We start from the raw sequence: 8,409 nt of genomic DNA, 5'->3' as shown, positions 1-8,409 counted from the left end.
TTCTCTTTATATAAAATCATATGTAGTACTGGTAGTATCCATAATATTGCACTTTATTGTATGGATGTCATATTGTGTAAATTGTGAACCCTTGTAAAGGTATTGAGGAAATAGGGTCCTATTCGCAAAAACTAATTATAAACTACATAATTCTTCCATCTGCAGTGCGTTTGACTTGTCCGATACTGGAATGCACTATTGAGCCCAGCATTAACGTACAAACTGAGTAGGGAGATATGCGTTCCACTATTGCTTATGGGTGGAACGCATGACAACATCCGGTAATGACGCGGTGCGCTCCACAGGTGACGCGGTTGTAACGCAAAGCGGGGAGATCCGCGGCAGACGTGCCGAATGGGATCTTAAAGCTTCCCAGCCCCAATGCGTCTCTTCCTGGGCTTAACATACATTCCCCCTCTCTGGGCTTAATTAATCCCACTAGGTTAACTAATGATGTTACGTTTCATACATTCATCTTAGTTACAGGAAGTACGCACTAGGCGGAAGTCCATGCGTTCCACCATGATCTAGGTGGAACGCAGGACGGAAGTCTGCTATTTAAGCTGTTATACAAACATTAAGGTCATTTTCTAAGACCCATATTGATGACAATTTCATGCTGTACAAAGCATAGGGTGGATTTCCCTTGTTACACCTTAGATATACACTTATTTAGATCTATCCGATCAACCAATCATTAGAGCATAGGAAGTGAGGTAATTCACTTCTAGGTATAAATAGGCCAGATATAGCCTCTCCAGTTCACTTACCATCCAGGAGAGGAGGCTGACACACATCCAGAACCTTTTAGTGTAAGTACTACTTTATGACCCTAAATCAAATTGATCAACCTCTCACCTAATTTATTGTGAGGTAAAGATCTGATTATTTCTATTTATTACAGCTGCTTTCCTCACTGGACAATTTGTTTGGTGTTATTGGCTTGACTTTAAAGTAAGTAGATCCACTATCTTAGCCCACTGTCCGATTATAATATTACTGTTAGAAATTACCATGAATATTATTCAATCTATTTAGATTCCTTGTGATCTTTTATTAATCTTGGAGGACACAATCTAATTGGTCATTTGCCCTATAATTAAATGTAAGTATCTGAATATACCTTAAATACAAATTGGGCAGCAATGGGTTAATCCTTATCAGTAGCAAAAAATCTGTGTGTTCCATAGAAAGTACCTACAAGGAACCACGATTAAGGAGCAGCTGATTAGAAGCTCACGAGAGTTTTTAGTATCATTATGTAAGTAATAATCAACCCTCTAGCCGGTATATAGTTAGCTTGATTAAATCTAATTAACACTTTCTCTCCATTAGAGATATATATCACGTTTTAACACTCTTCACAGTGAGATCATCTTGTAGGAAATTTGCTAAAGCATTATTCCAGTAAGTATGATATTATCAGAATTATATACCTAAGAATAGATTTGAGAATACCCCTCTTTCCTCAACATCTAGTTTTCTTGATTGTAGAGATATGTCTATTAACTTTAACGTCACACCATGAGGTATTTCCCATACCCCTCTTGTTCTTTGATATATTGTGAAATGAATCTATGAAATGAACTGGTTGATGAAGATATGACACTGTTTGATGTATTTCATTTGCTCTTTTTTCTCCTCTTCTCTCCACTATTTACCCTACCAGCTGTGACTTGTACCCCTGATGAAGTACATAATGGACGAAACGCGTTGGGTTTTATGAGATATATATAACATACACTGTTTCTGCATAAATGTGTATTGTGCTTATGGAACAACGTATATCACAAATTTTAATGTGTATTAAAAATAATCTTTCTGTCATTCCGGTTATGCTGGTTGGATTTTAATTTGAATATTCATTTCAATTTTAATTATGCCATTGTATCTGTGCGCACTCTGAATATTTGTGTTATATATATATATATATATATATATATACATATATTTCTCTTACGTCCTAGAGGATGCTGGGGACTTCGTAAGGACCATGGGGTATAGACGGGCTCCGCAGGAGACATGGGCACCCTAAAGACTTTAGATGGGTGTGCACTGGCTCCTCCCTCTATGCCCCCCTCCAGACCTCAGTTAGATCCTGTGCCCAGGGGAGACTGGATGCACTGCAGGGGAGCTCTACTGAGTTTCTCTGAAAAAGACTTTTTGTTAGTTTTTTTTATTTTCAGGGAGCACTGCTGGCAACAGGCTCCCTGCATCGTGGGACTGAGGGGAGAGAAGCAGACCTACTTAAATGATAGGCTCTGCTTCTTAGGCTACTGGACACCATTAGCTCCAGAGGGTCGGAACGCAGCTCTCACCCTCGCCGTTCGTCCCGGAGCCGCGCCGCCGTCCTCCTCACAGAGCCTGAAGATAGAATCCGGGTGAGTATGAGAAGATAGTAGACTTCAAAGGCGGCAGAAGACTTCTGATCTTCTATGAGGTAACGTGCAGCGGTAACGCTGCGCGCCATTGCTCCCAACACACACACACACACTGGCGGCACTGTATGGGAGCAGGGCGCAGGGGGGGGGGCGCCCTGGGCAGCAATTATGAAACCTCTAGGGACACTGGCATAGATATATACTGCGGAGGCAGTATATTGCAAACCCCCCCGCCAGTATAAAGATTTGAGCGGGATCGAAGCCCGTCGGTAAGGGGGCGGAGCTTGATTACTCAGCACTAACCAGCACCATTTTCTCCACAGCACGCTGCAGAGAAGCTGGCTCCCCGGACTCTCCCCTGCTGAACACAAGTACAGAGGGCAAAAAAGTGGGGGGGGGGCACATTCAATTGGCGCAGTGAGTATATTTATAAAAGCGCTGTACTGACTGGGATTTTATTCCAGTGTCCGGTGGCGCTTGGTGTGTGCTGGCATACTCTCTCTCTCTGTCTCTCCAAAGGGCCTTATTGGGGGAATGTCTCCACATTATATATATATATATATATATATCTATCTATCCCTGAGTGTGTGGGGGTGTCGGTACGTGTGTGTCGGTATGTCTGGAGCGGAAGGCTCATCTAAGGAGGAGGTGGAGCAGATGATTGTGGTGTCTCCGTCGGCAACGCTGACACCTGATTGGCTGGATATGTGGAATGTTTTAAAAGCAAATGTGTCTTTATTACATAAGAGAATGGACAGAGTCCAGAGAAAAGACAGGGAGTCAATCCATGGCTTTGGCTGTATCACAGTGCCCTCCAGGGTCTCAGAAACGTCCCCTGTCCCAAGTAGCAGACACTGATACCGACACGGATTCTGACTCCAGTGTCGACTACAATGATGCGAGGTTACACCCAAGGGTGGCCAAAAGTATTCATTACATGATCATTGCAATAAAAGATGTTTTGCATATCACAGATGACCCCTCTGTCCCTGACATGAGGGTATGCATGTTTAAGGAAAAGAAACCTGAGGTAACCTTTCCCCCATCTTATGAGCTGAACGCGTTATTTGAAAAGGCTTGGGAAACTCCAGACAAGAAACTGCAGATTCCCAAGAGAATTCTTATGGCGTATCCTTTCCCTGCACAGGACAGGTTATGGTGGGAATCCACGCCCAGGGTGGACAAGGCTTTAACGTGCTTGTCCAAAAAGGTGGCGCTACCGTCTCCAGACACAGCAGACCTCAAGGATCCTGCTGGTCGCATACAGGAAACTACCTTAAAATCAATTTATGCACATACGGGTGCCTTGCTCAGACCGGCAATAGCGTCGGCTTGGGTTTGTAGCGCTGTAGCAGCTTGGGCAGATACCTTGTCATCTGACATTGATACCCTAGATAGGGATAGCATTTTATTGACCTTAGGTCACATTAAAGACGCAGTCTTATATATGAGAGATGCTTCAAGAGACGTTGGGCTGTTAGGTTCGAGAGCCAACGCCATGGCGATTTCTGCTAGGCGAGCCCTGTGGACCCGCCAATGGACGGGTGATGCCGACTCAAAGAGACATATGGAAGTTTTGCCTTACAAGGGTGAGGTTTTATTTGGGGAAGTTCTCGCGGACCTGGTTTCCACAGGTACCATGGGTAAATCTACTTTTTTACCTTATGTTCCCCCACAGCAAAAGAAAACACCACAATATCAGATGCAGTCCTTTCGGTCGCATAAGTCCAGAAGAGGTCGGGGCTCTTCCTTCCTCGCCAGAGGTAAGGGTAGAGGGAAAAGAATGCCTGCTACGGCTAGTTCCCAGGAGCAGAAGTCCTCTCCGGCTTCTACTAAATCCACTGCATGATGCTGGGGCTCAACTGAGGGAGTCCGTGCCGGTGGGGGCACGTCTTCGACTCTTCAGCCACGTCTGGGTTCAGTCAGACGTGGATCCTTGGGCGATGGAAATTATATCCCAAGGCTACAAGCTGGAATTCGAAGACGTGCCTCCTCGACGATTTTTCAAATCGGCTTTACCAGCTTCTCCCCCAGAAAGGGAGATAGTTTTAGCTGCAATTCAAAAACTGTGTCAACAACAAGTGATTGTCAACGTTCCCCTAGTTCAACAGGGGAAGGGGTACTATTCAACCCTGTTTGTGGTCCCGAAACCGGATGGCTCGGTCAGACCCATTCTAAATCTAAAATCCCTAAACCTGTACTTGAAAAAGTTCAAATTCAAGATGGAATCACTCCGGGCAGTTATCTCCAGCCTGGAAGGGGGGATTTTATGGTGTCACTAGACATAAAGGATGCATACCTTCTTGTCCCCATATATCCCCCTCATCAGGCATACCTGAGATTCGCTGTACAGGACTGTCATTACCAGTTTCAGACGTTGCCGTTTGGGCTTTCCACGGCCCGAGAATTTTCACCAAGGTAATGGCGGAAATGATGGTGCTCCTGCGCAGGCAGGGAGTCACAATTATCCCGTACTTGGACGATCTGATAAAAGCGAGATCGAGAGATCAATTGCAGAAAAGCGTGTCGCTCTCCCTGAGAGTGCTGCAGCAGCATGGCTGGATTCTAAATCTACCAAAGTCACAGTTGATTCCAACGACTCGGCTATCTTTCTTAGGCATGATTCTGGACACGGAACAAAAGAGGGTTTTTCTCCCGATAGAAAAAGCCCAGGAACTCCAGAACATGTTCAGAGACCTGTTAAATCCGAAAAAAGTGTCAGTCCATCAATGCACTCGAGTACTGGGAAAAATGGTGGCGACCTACGAGGCCATCCCCTTTGGCAGGTTCCATGCGAGGATGTTTCAGTGGGACCTTCTGGACAAGTGGTCGGGGTCCAATCTACAAATACATCAGAAAATTAGCCTGTCCCCCAGGGCCAGGGTGTCTCTCCTGTGGTGGCTGCAGAGTGCTCACCTTCTTGAAGGTCGCAGGTTCGGCATTCAAGACTGGGTTCTGGTGACCACAGACGCGAGCCTCCGAGGATGGGGAGCAGTCACACAAGGAAGAAATTTTCAGGGACTATGGTCAAGCCAGGAGGCTTGTCTACACATCAACGTACTGGAATTGAGGGCCATATACAACGGCCTACGACAAGCAGAGAATCTTCTTTGCGACCTACCAGTTCTGATTCAATCAGACAACGTCACAGCTGTGGCTCATGTAAACCACCAAGGCGGGACAAGGAGCGGAGTGGCAATGGCGGAAGCCACAAGGATTCTTCGCTGGGCGGAAAATCATGCAAGCGCTCTGTCAGCAGTCTTCATTCTGGGAGTGGACAACTGGGAAGCAGACTTCCTCAGCAGACATGATCTCCATTCAGGAGAGTGGGGACTTCATCAAGAAGTTTTTGCAGAGATAACAAGTCAGTGGGGACTTCCACAAATAGACATGATGGCGTCACGCCTCAACCAGAAGCTTCGGAGGTATTGTGCTAGGTCAAGGGTCCCTCAGGCAGTAGCGGTGGACACCCTGGTGACACCATGGGTGTTTGAGTCGGTCTATGTGTTCCCTCCTCTTCCGCTCATCTCAAAAATACTGAGAATCATAAGATGAAAAAGAGTGCAGACAATACTCATTGTTCCGGATTGGCCTCGAAGGGCCTGGTATTCAGAGCTTCAGGAAATGCTCACAGAAGATCCGTGGCCTCTTCCTCTCAGGGAAGACCTATTGCAGCAGGGGCCCTGCTTGTTCCAAGACTTACCGTGGTTACTTTTGACGGCATGGCGGTTGAACACCAAATCCTAGCGGGGAAAGGTATTCCGGAGGAAGTCATCCCTACTCTGATTAAGGCTAGGAAGGAGGTGACGGCGAAACATTATCACCGCATCTGGAGGAAGTATGTATCTTGGTGTGAAGCCAAGAATGCTCCTACTGAAGATTTCCATCTGGGCCGTTTTCTCCACTTTCTACAGACAGGAGTGGATATGGGCCTAAAGTTAGGCTCCATTAAGGTACAGATTTCGGCCCTATCAATTTTCTTTCAGAAGGAATTGGCTTCTCTCCCAGAAGTCCAGACTTTTGAAAGGGAGTGCTGCACATCCAGCCTCTTTTTGTGCCCCCAGTGGCACCAGGGGACCTTCACGTGGTGTTACAGTTCCTAAAATCTCACTGGTTTGAGCCTCTTCAAACGGTGGATTTAAAATATCTCGCTTGGAAGGTGGTCATGTTGTTGGCCTTGGCATCTGCACGGCGGGTGTCCGAATTGGCGGCTTTGTCTCACAAGAGCCCCTATCTGATTTTCCATGTGGATAGAGCAGAATTAAGGACTCGTTCTCAATTTTTGCCTAAGGTGGTTTCATCTTTTCATATGAACCAACCTATCGTGGTGCCTGTGGCTACGGGTTACTCGGAGGATTCCAAGTCCCTTGATGTAGTCAGGGCCTTAAAAATGTATGTAGCCAGGACGGCTCGGATTAGGAAAACAGAGGCACTGTTTGTCCTGTATGCAGCCAACAAGCTTGGCGCTCCTGCTTCTAAACAGACTATTGCTCGCTGGATCTGTAACACGATTCAGCAGGCTCATTCTACGGCTGGATTGCCCTTACCAAATTCGGTAAAGGCCCATTCCACTAGGAAGGTGGGCTCTTCTTGGGCGGCTGCCCGAGGTGTCTCGGCATTACAGCTTTGCCGAGCGGCGACTTGGTCGGGTTCAAACACTTTTGCTAAATTCTACAAGTTTGATACCTTGGCTGAGGAGGACCTCATGTTTGCTCAATTGGTGCTGCAGAGTCATCCGCACTCTCCCGCCCGGTCTGGAGCTTTGGTATAATCCCCATGGTCCTTACGGAGTCCCCAGCATCCTCTAGGAAGTAAGAGAAAATAAGATTTTAAACCTACCGGTAAATCTATTTCTCCTAGTCCGTAGAGGATGCTGGGCGCCCGTCCCAGTGCGGACTAAATTCAGCAAGACTTGTATATAGTTATTGCTTACATAAGGGTTATGTTACAGTGTTGATCAGTCTCGGGCTGATGCTGTTTTGTTTCATACTGTTAACTGGTTCGTATGTTCCAAGTTGTACGGTATGGATGGTGTGGGCTGGTATGTATCTTGCCCTTAGATTAACAAAAATCCTTTCCTCGTACTGTCCGTCTCCTCTGGGCACAGTTCTCTAACTGAGGTCTGGAGGAGGGGCATAGAGGGAGGAGCCAGTGCACACCCATCTAAAGTCTTTAGAGTGCCCATGTCTCCTGCGGAGCCCATCTATACCCCATGGTCCTTACGGAGTCCCCAGCATACTCTACGGACTAGGAGAAAAAGATTTACCGGTAGGTTTAAAATCTTATATATATATATATATATATATATAGAACAGTCCGGCACTTTCCTGTGTACTATAAGTTGTTGCCTGGTCCCCTCTGTATGGTGAATGCACATGTAGACAAAGGCAGCGGCACTCCGGGTCTTTTGAAAAATTGGCTGTATTAAAGCATATTACAATGCCCAAAGACCAACGTTTCGTGGCCTTAACACCTTTTTTTTACTTCACTTTGAAGAAAGGGCGCCATGGATCCGAAACATTGGTCTTTGGGCCACTGCCTTTGTCTACATGTGTGTGTATATGTATGTATGCGTGTATATATATATTATACATACACATTATACAGTATGTATGTATAAATATATATATATATATATATTACTGTATATACATATTTATAGAGTCTTATTCTTATATATCTAAATAGTATGAATATTATAGTTTGTTTAAAAAAAATATATATACCTGTGTCATTAATAAGAATGCTTCTGCCCAGCATTCCTGTGTTAGAGCAGCAGCTAGCAGGTGACAGGTCGGAAGCCTCATCTCAGACACCCTGCCACTGCTGCTGCCAGCCGGGACATCTGTGAGGGAGCACATCTTGCAGTCCGCCTAGGGGGCGGGGCTTATCACATATGGGCGGAGCTTAACACAGCTGGAGTCTGAGCATCAAACAGGAGGGAAGGGGGGCAGTTGTGCGCAAAGAAGGAAGCTTGGAGGGGACAGGCGGAGCAGAGCCGGCCCTAACCAATATGATGCCCTAGGCA

At 46.0% G+C, this 8,409-nt stretch overlaps 1 long non-coding RNA gene across 1 annotated transcript; it reads left to right on the top strand.

The window, feature by feature from the left end:
* Positions 1-1,036: 1,036 nt before the first annotated feature.
* LOC135058031 (uncharacterized) lies at positions 1,037-1,407 on the top strand. Its single transcript, XR_010244546.1, has 3 exons — positions 1,037-1,105; positions 1,191-1,261; positions 1,336-1,407. It is a non-coding gene; the product is annotated as an uncharacterized LOC135058031 (long non-coding RNA).
* The last annotated feature ends 7,002 nt before the right edge of the window (positions 1,408-8,409 follow it).

The sequence above is a fragment of the Pseudophryne corroboree genome, chromosome 3 (assembly GCF_028390025.1).
Source record: "Pseudophryne corroboree isolate aPseCor3 chromosome 3, aPseCor3.hap2, whole genome shotgun sequence".
Lineage (NCBI taxonomy): Eukaryota > Metazoa > Chordata > Amphibia > Anura > Myobatrachidae > Pseudophryne > Pseudophryne corroboree.
Note: the sequence above shows the minus strand (reverse complement) of the source record. Positions and strands in the feature narration are given on the sequence as shown.